This window comes from Triturus cristatus, chromosome 10 (assembly GCF_964204655.1).
Source record: "Triturus cristatus chromosome 10, aTriCri1.1, whole genome shotgun sequence".
Taxonomy (NCBI): Eukaryota; Metazoa; Chordata; class Amphibia; order Caudata; family Salamandridae; genus Triturus; species Triturus cristatus.
In genome coordinates, this window is record NC_140593.1 from 71,024,923 (window position 1) to 71,048,618 (window position 23,696).

The window sequence follows — 23,696 nt, forward strand, 5'->3', positions numbered from 1 at the left end:
CTTCACTGGTCTTGATATTTACCAGAATGGCATCTGAGAGACGCTTGGCCGTATTGATAATCAGGATTAGCCAATCCCGAGAATAGTGCCATGCGATCAGTGACCATTCCTTCTTGAAGAGGGGATCGTCCAAAAATATCCTGGGTGCGTTCGTGACCAACAATCCTGTTGGAGCTGCATTTCCCCGGAAGTATTCTGTCATGATGGGTCCATGTAGAAGGACCCACATCTGACAGCGTTTCAGTTCTTTCAGTTCATCCCAATGTTGTGCTTGGGTAAGACTTTGCCCGATGTTGGTATCGGGAAGTAGGGATGGGCCTGCTAGAATGGCAGATGCATCATCATCCGTATAGCCGATTCCAAATTGTTCAGCCATGGCAGATGTGTGGTGTGCTAAGGTGTGTACTAAATGGGTGCAGTGTCAACTACCGCAAGAAACTATGAAACAAAAGATGCCGTATTATGTCTGAGATGTAACTAGATCTAATTGGATCTAGGATTGGTTCTGAACCCACAGCTGTGCGCTGCTCTAAGGATATTAACACACAGATACCGGGAAACAATCCCAGTATCAGGGGGGTTAAAGAGGAAATCTTTTACTTGAAGTATATCCTCCCATCAAAACATTTATCACAAAAAATACTCCAGTTGACCGTAGTCAGAGAGGTTATTATACATGTATATACGTCTTTCAAAATTAGATTATGAAGCTGTCAGGGGTATTTCCAGACTCCTGCATAGGGCAAGTTACGCATATGCATGTCAAGAGACACACTTATTGAACGTTTTTTAATGTGTTTTTTACGGCGTATCTGTCCCTTACTTAATCTTTCAGATGGAGACTGGCAGTACACAAATACACATACATTCAACACACTGCGAGGAGTAGCTACTCTGCCCTCTCTTTACAGAAAGTATAGGGAAGTCCCATCCTGTAATAGCCCTCACATAGGGGGTTCTCTATTTGCCCTGAAGAAAGTCCGGGACCTTTATGGCCGCATAGGACTGAAACATGTCGGCACTAGGGTCTTAGTACCATAATACCCTAACAAGACCAGTTTTTAGACTTTTTACTGACTCAGACAGACCCAAGAATAAAGGGAAACCGGGGGTCTGCCGGAGGTATTTCATCTTTAACCCCCCCCTACCTTCATCTATCCAAAGAGCTCCCAACACTGTGGTTGAGCCCACCCCGATTTGTAGGGGTCGGGGTGACCCGATGATGAAGCATGACACCACTAGGGTGTGTGAGGGTAACTAAAACAAGAAGCGTTCTCTCCCTGACACAAGATTGCGTTTAGCACAACCTTTCACTAGAAAGGCCCCAGTCTTCTTTTTTCTTCTTCCCTGTCCTTTGACACGGATAATATAACCACCTCTCTGACTACGGTCAACTGGAGTATTTTTTGTGATAAATATTTTGATGGGAGGATATACTCCAAGTAAAAGATTTCCTCTTTAACCCCCCGGATACTGGGATTGTTTCCCGGTATCTTTGTGTGTTAATATGCCCACAAACAATACCCTGCTGAAGCCAAGTGTCGGTGCAGATCTATCCATGCCCTCGCTTGTTTTCACCTTATTAATATCCTTGCTTCCATCGCACCTCAAAGGTAAGGAGCGAGGTGCTTTAGTAGCAGGCTTCTTGCCGCGGAGACATTTGGAAATGCTTGTAATCTTCATTTCCAAGTATTTCGATGTTGTCGTGTGTTAAAGAACCTTTGACAGCCTGCAGCCTTACATGTGTGTCCCCCAGAAGGATGGTCACTTGGTTCACATAAAATGCCCTCGCTTTGCAGTCAAAGAAAAGTAAAACACCAAACGTTCTTTCCAATAAGCAGCAGTTCCTCAGCAGACATTGCAAGAGACGTGACCTCCGTCTGTGTACTCCCCACAGAGGGAATAAGCTGTAAACTCAACTTAAAGGCCCTTTATTGCCAATTCCCCTTCTGAACGTCTGCGGGGTTGTCGTGGGGTGCTGCACACCCGTCGCAGCCCTGGAACCTACAGGTCCCCCTTAAACGGGCTCAGCACTGCCAGCCTGGCAATGGAAAGGCTGCACTGCGAGGGGTTCGGTGCCAAGTCTGCTGGCCTGCGGAGGGGATTCTCAGTGGCCTGCACGGCTGCCAAGGGGGCCCAGGGCCAGTGTGACCCCCTTCAGCCTCTCCAGACGTCGTAGCCAGCAGCACTTTGCCTTTTAGGATTCGTAGTTTTGTTTTTTGAGTGTGTTCTTCTAAATCTCAGTCTGTGTGCTGTTTGCTAATAAGCTAAACAAGTGCTTAATTTGAGCAGGTGGTTTCCGGTGCTCGGCACAGGCACTTAATTGTTAACATTGTCACTTATGATGGACTGCCCCATGGCGGCGCCGTGTACTTTATTTATAGAGGAGCAGAACAGTTTATTAATTCAATACATGTTAAAAAATAACTAATACCTTGCACCCACGCCATTCGTATAGCCCCGGTGCCCTGGCAGAGTCTGAAGTGTCGCACTTGTAGGAGTGTGATGGTTAGGTGTGTTTGTAGCATCATTGGCAGCGATGGCGGGGCCAATGGGTGGTGTAAGCTGCAGCAGCATCCCGACGAGGGCCCAAACACTGGATTTCTTTATTAGTACTATTTGTTTGCAAATTATGCACTGGCTAAAGCTGCCTGTGGGCACCGTCCTTGGCATGAGGCTGCTCAGCGAGTGTATAGCTGCCCCCAGTCCTACCTACCATCCAGACGCTTCTCTGGGAGAGCCAGCCCTACAGGTCATTAGATACAAGAGTGTTAGTAAGAGACGCCTGGCAACTGCTGCCTACACAGAGGCAAAGAACATGTGAACGTGTGTCCTTCATCCACGGACAGGTTGGATATCTCAGCACACAGGGACTGACCGCGAGATAGCAATGCCTTCCAGGCCTGCAGCATTTCTAGAAGAGCAAGGGGACACTGAGATGAACTCCCTCACCACCGAGGTCGAGCAAAGAGCTCAAACCAGCAGCCCTCAATACATCTCGGCTGCCGCTGCAAGCAGGTGAAGGGATATTGGGAGACCTGTGTAAACAAGTGAGAATACTATGAAGCATGGGGGTCGCCAATGGATAGAAAACTGTGGCCCCGAGGCCATGCTCTCACCGCGTGCTCTCGGTTGAGGTTTTAAGGCATCCTTGACAGTCGAAGCCACTAGAGAAGTCTATGGTTTGAAGTGATTTTCTAGAGGCAAGCCCGCAGCTCGTATGAGAAACAAGTACTGAATGATATTTACTGTCCTGCATACGTCACAGACCCTCACCTTCCATGCCCACCGATCTGTGCCAAGATGCCCATTTTAGACCGAATAAAAGGAAGAATCAGTGTCTGTGAATAAATGGCCAGTGATTCGCTCAGATCTTGGAACTCCGGAACGCTGTTATCCCGTGATCCGTCAAATTTCCTGTAAAGGTCACAAACCTTCTACAAGGGATTTGGGGAATTTTACAATTCAGGTGAACCAGATACATCAATTCTCCTTAGAAACGAGGGGTTTATGTATACAACACTGTTCCTGATAGACCACTCTATTGCTTGGACTGCAATCAAAACGCCATTTTCCTTCAAGGTTTTCAGTTGAGATTTTGACCCGTTTCCCCAGAATCCGCATTTTGCTTCCTCCTGCTGATCAACCTTGAGCGTTGTGATGAAATGCGCTTCTTGAGGCCACCGGACAGCCATTCACAGATGAAGACACACCTCAGTTGAGCTGCTGCAGTTTCCAAGAGACCTGGACATGAGTTATTCTACAGGGTGTTCATAGATAGTACCTTCCATTCGGTCTGGTGATGCAGCGTGGGGATCCTACCATTGAATTCGAGAATTTCAAGCTTGGGATACATCAGGATCTTTCTACTATGACCCCGCACACTGACCGATTTGGTCTGTGAGAAGGGTAGTAGACACAGGTGGACTCATCCACTTCGTCTTCATTTCGTGTGGGGTGCGGAAACGCGGAGTGTTTGCTCCTTGTAGGAGGCTTAGTCCATAATGGAGGTACCTGAACTGTCTAGGGAGTCAACATTATGATCCTCCCCACGGGCGGTGAGGTCCTCTCCGGTGGGTCCTCACCGGTCTGCCCACTCTAACTCCTCCAAGACACCTAAACCCTCCGAATCGGAGAGCCACAGATAACGAGAAGCGCTGCTGTATCAACTGCAACAAAGGGACAATACGTCTGAAGCAGGCAGTGATCACTGAGGTGGACTAATGTAATGCAAGGTGACTCCCGTACCATTTCGCTCTTGTGTATGTTGGTTCAGAATACAGTAGCAGCCTCTATAGAATGTGGTTTGTTTTAGGGAGGCGGAGCTCCTTCGATGTATCGACTCAACTACATGTACAATCTCCCGCTCGCATGGACCCTCATAGTAAGACTGAGTTCCTGGGGGAAACGGTTATCCTTACGTGCTTTCTTCTCTTCTTTCTTTCCCTCTCTCTTTTGGCGACCTCTATGTTCATCAACTAAGCATGGCTATTCATTATATGCGACTAGGTGGGATCTGGCGTTCTGCATAGAATAAGGATTTCTGCACCATATATTACCCACGGACTCATGGTAAATGTGCTTAGCCTTAATGTACGGGGTTTGAATGCTCCAGTGAAGCAGTTGGCTTTACTTTCTTTACCTCAGGGATGCTAAATGTGATGTATGGTAACTCACTTGCTTAAATCTGATTGGAGACGTTTGTGGTCCAGATGATGTGACCACCAATATTTCTCCTCAGTGCGTCGTAAAAGGGCGAGGTGGCTATACTCCTGGGGACACATTTTCCAGGAACGGTCCAACAAACTCACGCTGAAATCTCAGGACGACCTTTGGCCCTACGTTTTGATTTCAAAGGTCATGTAATCACAGTGGTGAATATATATGGTCCTAATGACCATAAGAAACAGTTCCTCAATGAGGCAGTGGGGAAGGTTCTTGCCACACCAGATTGGATGTGCTAATAGGAGGAGATTTTAATATAGTTGTGGACACGAATTTAGATAGATCTATTCAGAGACACGGGCAAACTGGAGCAGTTTCAGCGGGTTTACACAATGGCTAGCTGACTTGGGTCTCTCTGATGTTTGGCGATATATGCACCCGGCAACTCAGGAATACACCGTTTTTTTCCACAGCCCATCAATCATACGCTCACTTAGATTATTTCTTCACCTCTCCACGCATCACGGCGATGACCCAGGCTGTAGAGTTCGGAGTGGCTGCCCGGTCAGATCATTCACCTCTTATCCTCGGATTCTCCACACCCCACTCTCCTCTGCCTTCTAATTCAGGGGGGCTCAACACTAAACTCCTTTCCTCTGAACCCACGCTAGTCAAGATTAAAAATACACGGACTTCTTTCCTAGCGGTAAAAGATACCCCTGACACCACAGTGTCCTTGCTATGGGACGTGTTAAAAGCAGCGGTTAGGGGTCAATTTGTCACCATTGCAGCGAGGTTCAATAGAGAATGGTGCACCAAACGATTAAGACTCAAGGATACAGTTAGGGAGCTTCAAACGGTCCATAAATACACTGGTACCCTGGCGGCCCATTAGCAAGGAAGCAACTTAAAGCCGTAGACTGGGATAGGGCAGAATATGCAATTCTGTGTATTAAACACAAGTTCTATGTGGGTGGGAATAAAGCGGGATGTCTACATGCTCATCGACTACGCTCTCAGGCAGTCAACTGTAAGGTAGACGAAATTCAGGGGTCTGATGGTAGGCTGGCTCATCAGGATGAGCAGATTGATCAGGAGTTTGAACATTTTAACAAAGCTTTATACCTGGCCGACAGGCTTGATGACCTAGAGATAATGAGCTACCTAGATGCGATCCTTTTAGACCGGATCACCCCACACACATGGCAATCTTAGCTAAAGATATAATCAGTGAGGAGGTCTTGCTGGCTATACAGCATTTGAAACCTGGTAAGGCGCCTGGTCAAGATGGCTTTAGTGCAGAATTTTATGAAAACTTTAGTACCCTCTTGGCCCCTGTGCTGGCTAGACTATACAATGTATTTAGTTCCACTGGCTCTCCGACGCCCTCCATACAGTCTGCTACGATTGCTGTATTCCCTAATCCAAGGAAGGATGCAAACCAACGCTATTCACATTGCCCTATATCCTTGCTACATATAGATGCTAAGACCTTCATGAGCATTTTAGCAAACAGACTGGCGCCTTTCATGCAGGGACTGGTGGACCCAGACCAAACGAGATTTATACCCCAAACAAAGTTGTAGCAACAACACTAAGACTCCGCCACCTCCTTGATAAGGTGCAGCGATCCCACAGTACAGCTCTACTCCTTACCATAGACGTAGAAAATGCCTTCCACAGAGACTATTGGCCTTACCTTCAATCTGTCTTAGCGAAATTTGGATCAGGCCCCCGGTTTTGAAGCGGGAACTAGAGTAGCTATGCATCCCCCAACGATGGAGAGAGGGTTAACGGTGATGTGTCTGACTCCTTACCCATTCAGAGAGGTACCCCGCAGGGCTGCCCTCCATCACAGTTATTATTCGCTCTGTATATGGAGCCATTCGCCGAACGCATGCGGGGTAACCCTCAGATTCCCAGCGTATACGTGGGAGCTAGATCTCAAAATAGCACTATATGCTGATGTTTTGTTTACGCTGACGGACCCTCACAGATTCTCGATGTCTATTATGGAGGTATTTACTGCGTTCTGCAGCATTTCAGGCTTCAAAACCAACCTTCATAAATCTTCCATACTCCGCCTTACTATTGCGGAGGCATATAGGACCCACCTTGATCGCCCCTTTACTGGGGTGGTAAGTGAAGTAGAATACTAGGGGCTCTGTGTCTGCCCCACACCAGTGGTGACGTCCCAACATAACTATTCCACGCTGCTTCAAAAGTCCCAATCGGAGCTATCTAGATGGAAACGATACGCCCTTTCATGATGAGCGACCACTGCGCCTCCGGCCTGGTTGCCCCCTCGCTGCTCCTCGATCCTGCTCCTGAGACCCTTGCTGCTCCAGTCTCCTTCGACGCCGAGAGCGGCGCCCCAGCCGCCGCAGGGCCGCCCGCCCATCCCGATCCAGTTTCCCGCCGCTTCCTGACCGCGGCCCCGCCCCCTCGCCAGTCCATTGGTGGACGCGACCCCGCCTCCCAGCTGACCCGCCCTCCCGACTCCCCTCTTAAGGGGAACCCGCACGCACCTGGTCAGCGACCACTGCGCCTCCGGCCTGGTTGCCCCCTCGCTGCTCCTCGATCCTGCTCCTGAGACCCTTGCTGCTCCAGTCTCCTTCGACGCCGAGAGCGGCGCCCCAGCCGCCGCAGGGCCGCCCGCCCATCCCGATCCAGTTTCTTGCCGCTTCCTGACCGCGGCCCCGCCCCCTCGCCAGTCCATTGGTGGACGCGACCCCGCCTCCCAGCTGACCCGCCCTCCCGACTCCCCTCTTATGTCGACCCCTCAGCGACCGCGCAGCGGACGCGCGCAGCGGGAGCACCGAATGAGCGCCGAAGGTGCGCCAAAGGTAAGCCCGTCTGCTCCTGTCCGCGCCTGGACCGCACCCAGCGCCAGAACCCCTGGCCCCCGCAGAGGCCAACCCCCCCACCGGACTTACGATGCCGCCACCCTCAACGCACTCAACACCGGCTGAACCCCCGGCTGCTACCGAGCCACTCCGAGACGCACCCACGGACCCTTCAGCTGCCGCACCTGCAAGTTCACCTGCATCCGGACCCGCCCCACACCAGCACCCGCCAAGCCGAACACCAGCAGCAACCACCTCAAGTGCATCCTGCTCAACACCCGCTCCGTCCACAGACACGCCGTTCAACTCTGGAACCTCCTCGACACCACAGCTCCTGACGTTGCCTTCCTCACGGAAACCTGGATGAACGACTCCTCAGCGCCCGACATCACCATCGCCATCCCAGAGGGCTACAAGATCATCCGGAGAGACCGCGACAACCAGACTGGAGGAGGCATCGCCATCATCCACAGGGACACCATCCGTATCTCGACCAACGCCGACAACACCCTGACAACCGCCGAACACCTGCACTTCCAGATCCACACCGACCCCAAGACCACCCTCAGAGGCACCCTGATCTACCGACCCCCGGGACCACGCACTCAATTCAGCGAAGACATCGCCGACTTCATCAGCCCGCACGCCCTCCCCTCTGCTGACTACATCCTCCTCGGGGACATCAACTTCCACCTGGAGAACAACAACGACCGCAACACCACCACCCTGCTTGACAACCTCGCCACCCTCGGACTCAAGCAGCTGGTGACCACCCCCACCCACCTCGCCGGACACACACTCGACGCCGTCTTCTCGTCCAGCAAAGACATCTCCTTCAGCCACGCCACTGGACTCCACTGGACGGACCACAGCTGCATCCACTTCACCTTCAAAAGAACCACGGTCCACCACCACCAGCAACAGGCTGCAGGAAGAAGCTGGAACAAGATCACAGCCGAACAACTCGCCGCATCCCTGAGCCAGCACCCTCCCGCCAGCTCACCGAACCCCAGCCAAGCCGCCGACAACCTCACGAAATGGATCTCCACCTGCGCGGACGAGCTCGCCCCTCTGAGGACCCCGCCCAGCAGACCCGGAAGCAAGAAGGCCCCGTGGTTCACCGACGAACTCAAGAGCTCCAAGAAGAACTGCCGAGCCCTCGAGAAAGCCTGGAGAAGAGACCCAACGCCGGACAACATGACTACCCTCAAGCTCGCCACCCGAATGCACCATCAACTGATCCACGCCACCAAGAAAACAGCATTCAAGGACCGGCTGGACAACAACGCACACAACAGCAAGGAACTCTTCAACATCGTCAGAGAGCTCTCCAACCCCAACGCCGGAACCAACGACATCACCCCATCGCAAGACCTCTGCAACTCCCTCGCCTCCTACTTCCACAACAAGATCGCTGACATACACAACAGCTTCAGAACACAACCAACGCTCCCTACGACCAAACCAACGCCCCCCACCACCACCCTCAACGCCTGGACACCGATCAACCTCGAAGACACCATCAGCACGATGAACTCCATCCACTCCGGATCCCCAACCGACCCCTGCCCTCACTACATCTTCAACAAGGCCGACGCTGTCATCGCACCCCACCTGCGGGACATCATCAACACCTCCCTCGACACCGCCACCTTCCCTGAGAGCTGGAAGCACGCCGAACTCAACGCTCTACTAAAGAAACCAACGGCGGGCCCCACCGAACTCAAGAACTACCGCCCCATCTCGCTCCTCCCGTTTCCAGCCAAAGTCATCGAGAAGGCCATCAACAAGCAACTGGCAGCCTTCCTCGAGACGACCGGTTCCCTCGACCCTTCCCAGTCAGGCTTCCGGGCCAACCACAGCACCGAGACCGCCCTCATCGCTGCCACCGACGACATCCGAACCCTGCTGGACAACGGAGAAACAGCGGCCCTCATCCTCCTAGACCTCTCCGCGGCATTCGACACTGTCTGCCACCGCACCCTAGTGCAGCGCCTCAACAACGTCGGAATCCAGGAGAAGGCACTGGATTGGATCACCTCCTTCCTCACCGGAAGGACACAGAGTCCGCCTGCCCCCGTTCAGATCAGAAGCCACGGAAGTCATCTGCGGCGTCCCTCAGGGCTCCTCGCTCAGCCCCACCCTCTTCAATGTCTACATGAGCCCCCTCGCGGCCATCGCACGCCAACACAACCTGAACATCATCTCCTACGCTGATGACACCCAGCTGATCCTCTCCCTGACCAACGACCCCGCCACCGCCAGAGCCAACCTACACGAAGGGATGAAAAACGTGGCCGAGTGGATGACGACCAGCCGCCTGAAACTGAACACAGACAAGACGGAAGTCCTCATCCTGGGCTCCTCACCCTCCGCCTGGGACGACTCCTGGTGGCCCCCCGCCCTGGGCAACGCACCCAAACCGACAGACCACGCACGCAACCTGGGCTTCATCCTGGACTCCTCCCTCTCCATGACCAGACAAGTCAACGCCGTCTCCTCGTCCTGTTTCAACATCCTGCGCATGCTACGTAAGATCTTCCGGTGGATCCCCACCGAGACCAGGAAGACGGTCACCCAGGCCCTCGTCACCAGTCGATTGGACTACGGCAACGCCCTCTACGCCGGTACCACCGCCAAGCTCCAGAAGAGACTCCAGCGGATCCAGAACGCCTCGGCGAGACTCATCCTCGACGTCCCCAGACGAACTCACATCTCCAGACACCTGAGAGACCTGCACTGGCTCCCGATCAACAAAAGAATCACCTTCCGGCTCCTCACCCACGCACACAAAGCCCTACACAACCAAGGCCCGACCTACCTCAACAGCCGCCTCAACTTCTACGCTCCCAAACGCCACCTCCGCTCGACCAGTCACGCCCTCGCAGCCGTCCCCCGCATCCACAGAGCGACAACAGGAGGAAGATCCTTCTCCCACCTGGCCGCCAAGACTTGGAACGCCCTCCCGACCGACCTACGCCTGACCCAAGACCACCTCTCCTTCAGGAAGAAGCTCAAGACCTGGTTGTTCGAGCAGTAGCGGACCCCCCCCCCCCTAGCGCCATGAGACCCTCCGGGTGAGTAGTGCGCTTTATAAATGCCTATGATTGATTGATTAATACGCCCTTTCATGATTGGGTCAATTAGCGGCAGTGAAAATGACACTCTTACCAAGAATTCACTATGTGATGGAGACATTGCCGATTCAGTCCCCACCACACACCTTAGATAAACTACAGGCTCTTATCTGAAAGTTTCTCTGGGATGGAAAAAAGGCTAGGATGTCAAGGGCACAGGCATGCCTCCCCCGGCTCTGGGGGGCTTGGGAGTACCCCACATGGTGAGCTAGTACCAGGTGGCTTAGCTGCAGTATATAGTGGAACGGTCGCAATCACAGACAGAAATCCTGGTGTTTTATTGATCAAGCAGTAGCGGGAGAACATATCTGGAAGGTACCCTGGCTGCCTAAAATCCACCGATCACCTAGGGTGCAGGACTCCCCCATTTTACTGGCCACCATGGGGGTATGGGATAAGTTACAAGTACAGAAAGGGTTATCCATACCCATCTCCCCCCCCCCCACCCAAACGCCACTATTGGAAAACCCTGATTTCCCCCTGCTTTACAAAACCCCTCTTATGATGCCTGGCAGATGGCCAATTGTAACAGAATGGGCGATCTTTTTGATGTACATTGCATTATGACCTTCCCACAGTTCCGGATGGCATATGACCTCCCATCTACATGCCAGTGGGCCCCTCGCACCATTTGAGAAGTGCCTTCTTACGCGAGTTCCAGATGAGTGAGCGTTTCCTGTCCGACATACACGCATTACTTATTACTCCACTGAAACCCACCTAAACATCAGCAGGACACAGGTGGGCGGTGGAGTGGGAACCCACCTTCACGGAGAAGGAATGGAGAGACGTCCTTCGCAGGGCACGGGTCACCGGCCGGGGATAGCGCATGTTGGTGTGAACCGGTTAACACATTCTCTGGCTTTGTCCCAAAATTAGCACGTTTTGATGGGAAGTATTAGATACGGTGGACTCTATATTCTACATGACGCTTCCCTGGTTTTCCAGTTATATTCTGTTAGGGCTCCCAAATCCTTTGACTTATCCCGTAAGATCATATAAGGGCAGCGCTATTACATCTGCAATAGGGGCAGCAAAGCATTTGGTACTGCAGAGATTGGGCTCGGACGGGATACCGTGTTTCCGAGATTGGCTTCATAAACTATGGGATTTGCTGGTGTTAGAAAAGATCACAGGCGGGGGCGTGGTCTCGCACCATGAGAAGATGGCGGCTGAGTTTTGAGCTCCGCTCGACCGCGGAGAAATTCTACGGATTACAGCCTGTTTCCTCGAGTATGGACACATTCAGAGGATGACTTGCGGACGATGAAGGGTCGGTGCGGTGATTTTACCCGTTCCGACCCTGGAATCTTCTTCCGTGGACCCGGTAGCTGTGGCGGTGATTTCTCTTCAGTAAAGCGCCTGTAGCGGCCGCCATTTTGGGATGGCTGCTCGTGAATTTGCTGGACACTCTGAGGTAATCCGGCGCTTCATAAATTAGCGTGCGGCAACGTTTTTTTTTTCTATTTTTTCTCTCACCTCAATATTTCTGGATGCACTGCTGTAAGAATTGCTTTCAGCACGCTACCATGTCTGGTTGTAGGCGAGGCTTATATTCTTGTCCTCCTCACTACATGCCCCAGTCGCAGCATGTTATTTCTAGCATCAATTTTTGAGAACTTTTTGGGCGATGGTGCCAGTTGCAATCTTCTCTCCTCTCTATGGCTCTTAGCTTCCTATCCAGTATGTGCTTATTTCAATCTTTTGATATATGCTGTCACATTTCCTAGCCTCTTGGTGATTTGTCTTTTTAGTAACAACGCTGTATTTTTCAGAGTGCTAGAGTGCTGACGGAAGGTGACGTTCTTTTGTGGATTTTTTTTTACTTTTTCTTTTTTGCTCTGTTCTCTGGTCCCCGGAGACTTCTTGAGGAGTGAGGTGTCTCTTTCTGACGGATGGGCAGGCGGAAGACTTTATTGAAGATCACCTCTCGACCGCCTTACCGTTTCATGATGGCTAGTGAAGCTTCTACTGCGGCTAGAGCAGTCTCTTCTGGTACCAAGCCCAAGAGAGCCAAGAATGACCCTCCCTCTCAACACCCTGTTCTGGATACTATTTTGGATGAGGTGAGGTGTCTTAAATCTTTTATGGCCACTTCTAATGAGAAGCTACAACTAATTGAGGATAGGTGGATTACTATGGAAGCTAAGGTGTTTGAAATGGAGCAACGTATTAGTTATGTGCAGGATATTTCTACTAAAATTCCAATTTTGGAACAGGAAATCCAGCGTCTTAAGCTTCACACAGAGGACCTTGAAAATCGCAATCGGCGTAACAACCTACGCCTTTATGGCTTACCAGAAAATTTGGAGGGTCCTGATTTGCTTCTCTTCCTGAGGAAATTTCTGACTGAACTTTTAAGCATTTCCCCGGAGCCTGCATTGAACATTCAACGTGCACATAGACTTGGTCGTCTTCAACCTAATGCTTCTAAGCCTAGAGGCATTATCATGTTGTTTTTGGAATTTACTGACTTAATGCGAGTCCTCTCAGCTGCCAAATTGAGGCGTCACCTTACTTGGGCAGGTCATAACATCTTTATTTCACAAGACGTATCTAATGCTACCAACGCCAGAAGGAAGGAATTCCTGGCGCTTCGTCCTCAAATGAGACAGTTGAATATTCGCTATGGTATTCTACATCCATGTCTGTGTAAAGTCACACATGATGGCTCCACTCGGTCTTTTGATGACCCTCTTAAACTGAAGTCGTTTCTTCAAAACCTGTCTTCACGTGCTGCGACTGGCTCTTCTTCTTCTACTTAATGTCCTTGTGTCTTTTTGCTCTCCCTTTTAATACGGCTGTTTCTTGGTTTTCTATTTGTATCTTTTTCTCTGTCACTCCATCTCTTGTTGGTGCTGTTACGCCCCATGCATCTGTTTTTATTGTTGTTTTTCTTTAGATCTGGATATCTTTCCTTGATCTATCTTCTTTCACTTCTTTTTCTATCCTCTATTTCTTTCTTTGCTTCGTTATTCTTTCCGTCAGTATGTCCTATTATGCATTTGACAATGTGCTGTTTATTGTGTATGTCCTTTGGAATTGTGCACTGTCCTATTGTATATTTTTTTTTTCATTCTTATTTTGATCAATTTTGGTGTCTCTTTTTTTTTTAGATGTCTCCCTGAAGTGTATCATCTCATTCCGTATTGTTCCCCTCCGATCCCTCATTATGTGTAATTTTATTACATGGAATGTTCGTGGTCTTGGCAACCCCGTCAAAAGACAAAAGGTACTTTCTCATTTATCCAAATTAAATTCTCAGGTATCTTTCATTCAAGAAACACATTGTAATGAAGCGGAATCACTTAAGCTAAAAAGACAATGGGTAGGCCAAGTTGTGTATTCCCCTGCTTCCAGTAAAAAAGGGGGTGTGGCTATATTGTTTCATAAATCTTTATCTGTGCAAATTGTTTCCACGCAAAATGATGCTGATGGACGATGGGTAATGGCCAGGGTTGTTATACAAGGCAAGGATTTGGTGTTATTGAATATTTATGGCCCGGTCAAACCTGACCCCAAGTTCTGGCATGACATCAAGGTTCTACTCTCCTCCTTTGATTGTCCTAATATTATTATTGCTGGTGATTTTAACCAATGGTTAGGCCCATTTTCTGATAGACAATCTCAGTCCAAGTTTCATCCTGACAAATCCCATAAAGCTTTTCAATCGGCCATTACCTCTCGTCCTCTATTTGATGTTTGGAAGACATGTAATCCAGATTCTCTTGAGTTTACGTTTTTTTCCAATGTTCACCATACACGATCTAGGATTGATTATATTCTGGTCAGTAAATCCCTGCTCCCATCTATTCAATCCTCGGAGATTGGGTCAATTTTCATTTCAGACCATGCACCAGTCCTTTCTGTGTTGGATCTCTCGTTAACCTCCCAAAAATGTAGTCGTTGGAAACTTAATAATGTTTTATTATCAGATTATACTTTCATAAAAGAAGCTACTTCCTTTGTTAGTGAGTCTTCATGTTTAACGACCCCTCATCAACCTCTGTTCCCAATAATTGGGATGCTTTTAAGGCCTCATTTCGGGCATTTACTATTTCTTATGTCTCTAGGAAAAAGAAAATTGCTCGAAATAAATACTTAGTTTTACTACAACAGCTTAAATTACTGGAGCATAATTACTTCACTTCTAAATTGCCCTCGGCACTTCATTACCTCATTAAGGCCAAATCTGAGCTTAACAAACTTGCGACAGTTGAAGCTTGTAATATTCTTCTCAAAATTAAATCCAAATACCATGGCGGCCAAAATAAAGCTGGTAAGATGTTAGCTAACGATTTAAAAATCAAATCTGAGCGTAAAAATATTGGTCCCATCTTAAATGAATCCACTAAACGCTTAGTGTCCTCAGACGATGATATTGCTAATATCTTTCTTACCTACTATGAGGCCCTTTACTCCGATGACACGAACCAGTCTAATCAAAATTTAGATATTTTTTTTCTGGCCTTCCTCCCCCCCCCCATCCTTGCCACATGAATTCGAAGCCTTGGAGGGTGCTGTTACCGCCCAAGAAATTATTAATGCCATTAAATCCCAAAAAAAAAATCAAAGGCTCCAGGACCGGATGGCTTTTCGGTCGAATTTTTATTCCACCTTTGCATCGATTTTTGTTCCTAAGCTTCTGACACTGTTTAATTCCTTTATTAATGATGCTAAGGCCTCTGGCTCCTTTATGGATGCTTTAATAATCATCATTCCCAAACCTGACAAGGATCACTCACTGTGTAAAAACTACCGCCCTATTTCATTGATTAATTATGATTGTAAAATATTTGCAAAGATTCTTGCTATCCGTCTTGAGAGTCTTCTCCCATTATTGGTTAAGACTGATCAAGTTGGATTTATTAAGGGTAGATTAGCAGCAGATAATGATCGAATGTTTGCAAATGTTATCTCGCATGCAAAGAAATTTAAAACTCCTCTTGCAGCGTTATCTCTAGATGCTGAAAAGGCTTTTGACCGTATTAATTGGCAATTTAATGCTCATGTTTCTGTTTTTTTTACACAATTCGGTAGAAATTAAAATATCAGCTTACGCTGATGATATATTGATCTTTATGTCCAATCCTCTCACATCCCTTCCTCCCTTCTTGGATGAGGTTCGACTATACTCCAGCATTTCTGGATACAAGTTAAATCTCTCTAAAACAGAGGTCCTACCCCTGAACTCGTTATGTTGTTATCAATATATGTTTCATGATACTAATTTTACATGGTGCCCCACAAAAATCAAATACCTAGGTATTTGGTTCTCTGCGTCCATACCTGCCACAATAAAGTATACATTTGCAGCATTACTTACTAAAATTCAATCACTGCTTCTTACATGGTCCCCGCTATTTCTTTCTTGGTGGGGCAGGTTAGACACTATAAAAATGATGATTGTACCTCATGTCCGACGTTGCCCATTCGCATTCCCCTTACATATTTTTCGCAAGTTAATTCTATTTGTGTAAAATTTTTATGGAATAAGAAACACCCACGTATTGCCTTTACAAAGCTCCAACGCCCGAAGTCTGAAGGTGGAGTACGTTTTCCAGATTTTAAGGCTTACCACTCAGCCTTTCTCATCAAACAATCCTTCGCTTTATCCTTTGATTTTGCGAATGCTCCTATTCCAAGATGGATTGCTTTTGAACGTTCCTCTCTAAAGGATTTTTCTTTTCAGAATGTGATTTACATGTTGTGGCCACCATCAAGCCGTTGCATTTGCTTCTGCGTGGAGCTTAACATTTCCAGGCACCTTTCTACTGTGCAAGGCTCCAACAAACTTACACGCCAACTCAAAGAATGACTGGCTGCTCTCAGAAGAGCTCCTTGGCTTCTTTTGTGGCTGGGCTATTTTCCGTACTTGAATGCTACTTTGATAATTTCTGGTGGAAGAATGTTCATAAAGTATAAAAACAGGCCTTCAATAATTCCCAAAGCGTCCAAAGGTTCGGTTACCAACACATAACTAATGTGAACAGCTTGCACTTGGAAGGCTGCACCTCCCCATTTCTAAGACCTGAACCAGGTTACCTTAAACAGATGTCCCTTAGACATTAACATCCTGCCAGTGATGTACCAAACAAAAGGCCGCTGATAATCGAATTTCTGAATATAAAAAACCCTGTGCATTAGACAAGCAGTCTTGCAGCAAATGAAAGTATTTGCAGGTAATCAATGAAGTTGATGGAGGGTAGTGGAACCATGCTCAAATTTCTTTAGGCCCCAATTAACCAGAAGTCACAGAGTTCTGAATGTATTGAAGTTTCCCCAATAGATTTTTGTGGCAAATCGAGATCAACAGAAATGCTAAATGTAATCAAGATTGTACAAAGGCCTACTATCCATGGCTACCTATGAAAAAGCTCAGAAAGGAAAGATTCTCCTCAATACACATAAATCATAAAAAAGATGCTTTGCTAGTAGCTGCAGTATGCCACTTCATAGAAAGAATAGTCAATCATACAAAGGGTTTGAACCCGATTTGAAGGAGTCAAGCAGAGAGTCGGATAGTTCGGTAAAAGCTTTAGAATCCCAGAAATTAGGATGATTAATGGTTCGTATTATCTGTCTTGATGGTTTTAATTTAAGAAATTAAGCCTTGCGTCGCATGAATAGCCTCCAATACCAATGAACGCAGTTCCAACGTCAATGGAAGTAGTGTTACCGATAGTGCTGGTTCCCAATCTTTCCTCTTGACGAGAATTTGAGTACTACTGATGTAGAACTAATAAGTTAGCTAATAGTCTTGTGTATTATCAAAGGCTGAAGCTATACATTAAAAAGAAGAGGGACACAGCCGAAGAAGATGGGAACACCCCATGCTACAAGTTTAGGTTTACAGGTATATGGTGCACATTATAAGGATTTCCTATCGGTTAAAAACAGATGAATGCATTTCTGCACATTACCACCGACAGCGAACAGATTTAAGCCCATGGCTTGTGGTTTTTGGAAGCACCTATTGAGCCACCAAACATGAAGAAAGGGCGCCCCGGACACTTCAGGGCATACACCACACCCATGGAGAGGACGCTCTACCTCTTGCCATGCTCGGTGTAGACGACGGCATCCCGGATCACATTCTCCTGAAAGACCTTGAGCACACCGTGGGTCTCTTCATAGATGCCAGAGATTCACGGGACTCCTCCGCGCCTGCGAGGCGGTGCATGGCAGGCTTGGCGATGCTGTGATGGTCTCCAGAAGCACCCTTCCTGTTCTCTTGGTGCCCCCTTTTGGCAAGACCCTTTCCTCCTTTGACACATCCAGACATGGTCTTCTCTCATTCAGAACAGAAGAAAGAATCAACTGTAGACGGTCTAAAGCCATCGACAGCTCTAACAAAACCTCCCTCCAACACAAGGACACCAGGAATCATCCTTAAATTCTCGTCAAGTCCGGCCCGGTCTGAACCCAGCTCAGGCCTCATACACGAGACCTTGCTCTTCACAAATATCTGCCGTTGGTGAGTGACCGCCTTCGCCAAAGGTTGAACTGGTCCATTCTCCTTCCATCACCCGGTCTGAACCCAGCTCAGGCCTCATACACGAGACCTTGCGCCTCACAAATATCTGCCGTTGGGGAGTGACCGCCTTCGACAAAGGTTGAACTGGTCCATTCTCCTTCCATCACCCGGTCTGAACCCAGCTCAGGCCTCATACACGAGACCTTGCGCCTCACAAATATCTGCTGTTGGCGAGTGACCGCCTTCGACAAAGGTTGAACTGGTCCATTCTCCTTCCATCACCCGGTCTGAACCCAGCTCAGGCCTCATACACGAGACCTTGCGCCTCACAAATATCTGCTGTTGGCGAGTGACCGCCTTCGACAAAGGTTGAACTGGTCCATTCTCCTTCCATCACCCGGTCTGAACCCAGCTCACGCCTCATACACGAGACCTTGCTCCTCACAAATATCTGCAGTTGGGGAGTGACCGCCTTCGACAAAGGTTGAACTGGTCCATTCTCCTTCCATCACCCGGTCTAAACCCAGCTCAGGCCTCATACAAGAGACCTTGCTCTTCACAAATATCTGCCGTTGGTGAGTGACCGCCTTTGACAAAGGTTTAACTGGTCCATTCTCCTTCCATCACCCGGTCTGCACGTATAAGACCACTGACCACGGTAAATTTATCACAAATACTCCCATTCAACAATGTTCATCGTAAACACACCCTCGTGTCAGTTTACTTTAATGAAGTTTCGTAGCTGAAGAAGTGCTTGATTTGAGCCGGTGATTTCCGGTGCTCGGCATGGACTGCATCGGCACTTATTACAGTCTGCCGTATGGTGGAGCGGTCTGCCGAATTTAGGTATGAGCACAACACCCATTTATTAATTTAATATATATGAAGGACGACTGATACCTGCCACCCAAGCCATTGTTACAGCTTTGGCGGTTGGAGTAATGTGAATTGTCGCACTTGTAGGAGTGTGGCGGTCAGTGGTTGTGTTGGTACCATCACTAGGAGTGCTCGTAGGGGCAGTGGATGGAGTAAGCCGAGTCTTCTCCTGACTAGGGCCCTGGCACTTACTCTTTTACAAATGAAGCACTGACTGGCGGCCCTGGTGCAGCTGGCATGACGCATCAGTGAAAGGCGTGATCGCCTCTGAAAGCTGCAGTGAGCTGCACGTCACAATGTGGAATCCCGAGAACAGAAGGACCAACACAGTCTTCCATCCTTCAAGGTCGGTAAATGGAGTACAATAAATGGTGTAATGGTAACACTTGTTACCTAGAGTGCTTTCCAACAGCAATTACATGGCATGTGCGCCCTGTGCACTTGCGTCAATGTGAGAATTACAAACATCCCGGAACTTAAGCTACAAAATATTTTTGCATGCATCGAGAAAATACATTCCATATTTTTGAAAAAAAAATAAAAGCTTTACCTCCAAAAACAGCTCAAACCAGGAGCCTGTATCTTTGAGATGCTCCTAAAATAAATACAAACGCAAGCTTTAATAAAAGGATGTAGGCATTTCGGGGAAGGAATTACATTCTTTGACTTCAATAGGTTGTTAAAGATCTTTCTAGTTGTTCTGACACATGAAATAAGACCGAGAGAAACACAAACATTAAAACATTTGACGGACTTTAAGATGAAAACCCGGGGGGGGGGGGGCACAATCTGTACCACCCACATCTAGCGCCTTTGCCCTTACCCAAGACATTCCAATGGAGGCTGCACAGGGCGCGCGGACACACTGGGCGCTCGTCCGTTTCACAAATTGAAATGAACTCAGGGTCGCTGCTATTGAGCGATTTCGCACAACATTTCTGTGCAGTTACTGGTTTGCTGCACCCCCCACCTTTTCAAACATTTGGAGCAAAATGTACAGATTCTTTCAGCTAAAGAACGTTTCTCACTGAAATGGGTCAAAGTTGCTGCCCTCTGCACATGGCGCGGAAGCCAATGCCAGGCCCTTTGTAACGCCAGCTGTCCGTCTGCGGGACTCCGGGATTAGAGGCGAGAGCGGCGCACACACGGCTGCAAACATACTTCATGGATGGGTCGGGCAATGAACTTTGTCTGCAGTAGGAAACATAACTCTACGTATTTCAATAGAATAGAAACGCGAAAAGAAGGCCTGGCATCCGGAATGCTTAAGAGCCCTCAACGAACACGCACAAATAACGCCTCTGTAATGTGCAACACGGTTTAGCTTTAGGCCACCCGGAAGAGGGGGGCACAGCGCAAATACAAGCACACGCAGAGCGGGATGCACATAATAAATGGGGCGCAGTTTTTTTATTAAAAGAATTATCAACGAATACGTTTTTTTTTTTATTGGATTTGTAGCAATATTGGATGCGTTTTGCACAGCCTGTTTTTCTCTGAAAGGTAGAGGGCGTTGTTAATAACATGGTGTTACTGTGTTTCAATCCAAAACACAATTATTAGCGGATAATGTTTTAAATATAATATGCTTAAGGTTATCATTTTTTAATTATATTATGTATAAAGTTTTATTTAAGAAGCCAGCGCATTTTCTGTAACATTTGATTCCTTTCATATAAATGCCTAATAAATTGTCATAGCAACAAAATAAAAAGGCCACATAATATTGTACATACTTGGCCTTTTGCTGCCTTCCCTCGGTCCTGTCACACAATTTCCTTAATGCTTCAGCAACATTTCGTCTTCAATTACCCTAAAATTCTATGGGCCTAAATACTCGACAATCCCCCGCCCTCACCGACCATCTCCTTCTGAGGGAACTGCATGAGAGTCCTGGAAGAAGATCCAGTCTGGGTAGGAAGCCTTTTTGTGAACAGAAAAGCAGCAAAAACCACACACTCTGCATTTTTTAAAAGTAAACTTACTTTCTGCATAGGTCAACATTCATTTAAAGATTTTTGTTTGCAAACTGAAATTTGGACTGGATGAGAATTAGGGAGGGACAAGAGCCGAAAACAATGGGGGGGGGGGGGGGGGATGTTTCCAAGCAGGTCCAGACTGTAGCACCTCGATCACTGTAAATATCTTTGCAAGGTGGCAGATTTTCAGCTCATACATCATCGGTTTAATGGAAAAGATATGAGATTTAACTCCCAGGTGCACCCATACTTCCCACATAGTACCCTCAAAGGGAGTCCCAAATACTACATTGAAAGCAAGTTTTCAGCAAAAGAAACAGTTTCAGAGTTTATAACTGATAAAGGTTTCACATGAACGGCCCCCGGGCTTCGACAAGGGCTGGGTTCTGAAAGCGCCCAACATCGCATTCACCAAACTGGGGCGATTTCACATCCAAAGCCACTGAATGCACAGCAAGACATCCACCGCAGCATCCATTCAGGGAGTAGGTGGACTCGGGAGGTGAAGGCCTTGGGAAGAGCCCTCCCCAGTCGAGAAGAACCCACAATTGCTAAAGTGCACCATAGTCCACAGACAGCAACACTCAATCGAGCAATGTGGACCTTCTAGGGTTGGTCCAATGGCCGGGCCTCTGTAGCTAGACTGGCCGGCGTCACTTTTGAGTACAAAATGGTCCAGCCAGGCACATGACAACAATGACGAAAACTCCCCACACAAAAATGACCAGAGAGAACAGGGGAGCTCTCTTGTGCCTTCATAATGATGTCTTCTTTAACCGTCAAAAAAGAAGAGTCCTGGACAAAATTGTCGGCTGGAAAGCCTCTTTCATGTAAACAAACAATTCTGTGGCGTCTGGTTCCCGGGAAATACTCTTTGTTCCGGTTATTAGGTCGCCTTTAAATCGCAGCAATTTCGGACTTCCTACCAGCTGAAAAGATTTGCTCTCCCCATGGCATCATGTAATATTTCAGGCAATTTGTTAAAAATAAGGCATTTCCTTGACTCCAAGTCTTAAAAAGTTCTTTTCTATTTTGCACATTCTTGTCTTCGATAAAATTCATTGCCATTGCCCGGATTAAGGCTACATTAAGCCCGTTTGACAATTATCTAATAAATCCTTCTTTAAAACTTTGAATTCAATGTGCTAAAGATTCAAGTCCCACTACTCCCTTTAAATGAGAGAAAACAATATTAAAATCCAGGGCTGCATCTTCACTCGCGGTCTTGGCAAAGCCTCTCTTATAAAGTGTGTGAACCGTCTCCGTCTTAACTCCGGCCGCCAGGCTCTTGTCTTCCCTATGGCTCTGAGCTAGCACAATCATTCTAGGACTGGCTGGAATTTTAGTGCTGTAATCCTAAGGTCTCCAAGTCTATCACCACAAGTGTAGGAGAGTAGGATCTGCTTCTTCTAGTTACCCCCACTTTTTGCTGATGTTTCACTGTTTTCGACAGACTGGATGGGATCCTGCTATCCCGGACCCCAGCCTAGCTGCTTTCTCCTATAAATTGATTGCATGTACTTTAGGTACACTCCAGATTGGATACTGGGGTACCCTTATCAGTCCCTAGTATACAGTATACTATGTACCCAGGGCATAGGTACCCTAGAGGCCTCTCAGGGGCTGCAGCATGTATTATGCCACCCCTGGGAGACCCTTCAAAATGACACAACAGGTCTGCTACAGCAGCCTGTGTAAGGTGGTGCATGCACTCCTTACTTAGATAGAGGTTCACTATATCTATTTTAAATCACTGCACATATAAACCTATCAGTCACCTCTATGGCAGGCCTTATCAATCCTGAAGGCTTGGTGCTGGGTTTTATATGAGAGGGTGCTCCTGCATGAGCAGAGCCCCTCTGCAGCCTTCTGAACCTATATTCCGGGGTTATTTGTGATGCAGCCAACCATATATACTTAAGTAAATTATAACCTCGCGGTAAATTCTAACTTTGACACCAAACACGACATGTTTCCATGCAGCCGTTTTAAACACCTTGGAATCATACCTTCACACCAGTAACTGGTGTGGGAGGTATGATTCCACCCTCCTAGAGGGAGAAATATGGCAACACCGGTACACTCGGTACCAGCTTAACAGAACCTGGCATTACAAAATGGATGCTGTCCAGCCACAGACACGAGTCTGCCCTCCTGCTGCTGGACGAAACTCCAGCAGGGGAAGGCTAGACAATAAGTTTCCTGTCACAGGGAGGTGTGACCACCTCCCAGACAGGCTTTAGTGTATTGGGGCTGGTGGGTGCACTCAGAGTGCTTTGATGTCTGCACTAGGGGCACATTTGGTGTCCCTGTGCATAGTCCAGCTCAAACCGGTTGCAGAAGCCATTTGCTCTTGCGCAAAACTGGACAAAGGACATGGGTGTAGCCACCCCTCTGTCCTGACCCTCCCATAGGTGGGTCCCCAGAGTTTGTCCCATCCCTTCCTTGGGTATGAAGTAGGAACCCCTAACTACAGGACTTTAGATTTACCTGGACGAAACTTTGCTACAGAAACCAAGTACTTCAACTATCTACCCTACTCTGGATGACTGGAGAATCTCCCTTGGAGTAAAGGGAGTTACTCCCCCGCAAGGTATGCACCTTAAACACATCTGACTGGTTTGTATCTCCTGAGCTCCTGAGGACTCCGAAGATTTCTGCAACACAGGAGGTGGGTTCCCATGTGTCCCCGAGGTCGACTAGTGCTCGCAGCAAA

At 48.0% G+C, this 23,696-nt stretch overlaps 1 protein-coding gene across 5 annotated transcripts in view; it reads right to left on the reverse strand.

The window, feature by feature from the left end:
* The window catches only part of TBC1D5 (TBC1 domain family member 5), a 2,224,639-nt gene that overhangs the window by 2,062,901 nt on the left and 138,042 nt on the right, over positions 1-23,696 (reverse strand). For 3 of the 5 annotated variants that reach the window (XM_085630447.1, XM_085630444.1, XM_085630446.1), the window contains one exon: positions 19,552-19,596. The exons of the other annotated variants lie outside the window; for them this stretch is intronic. The gene's annotated coding sequence lies outside the window, so the exon portion shown is untranslated. The remainder of the gene's footprint in view (positions 1-19,551; positions 19,597-23,696) is intronic. 5 annotated transcript variants of the gene reach the window in all.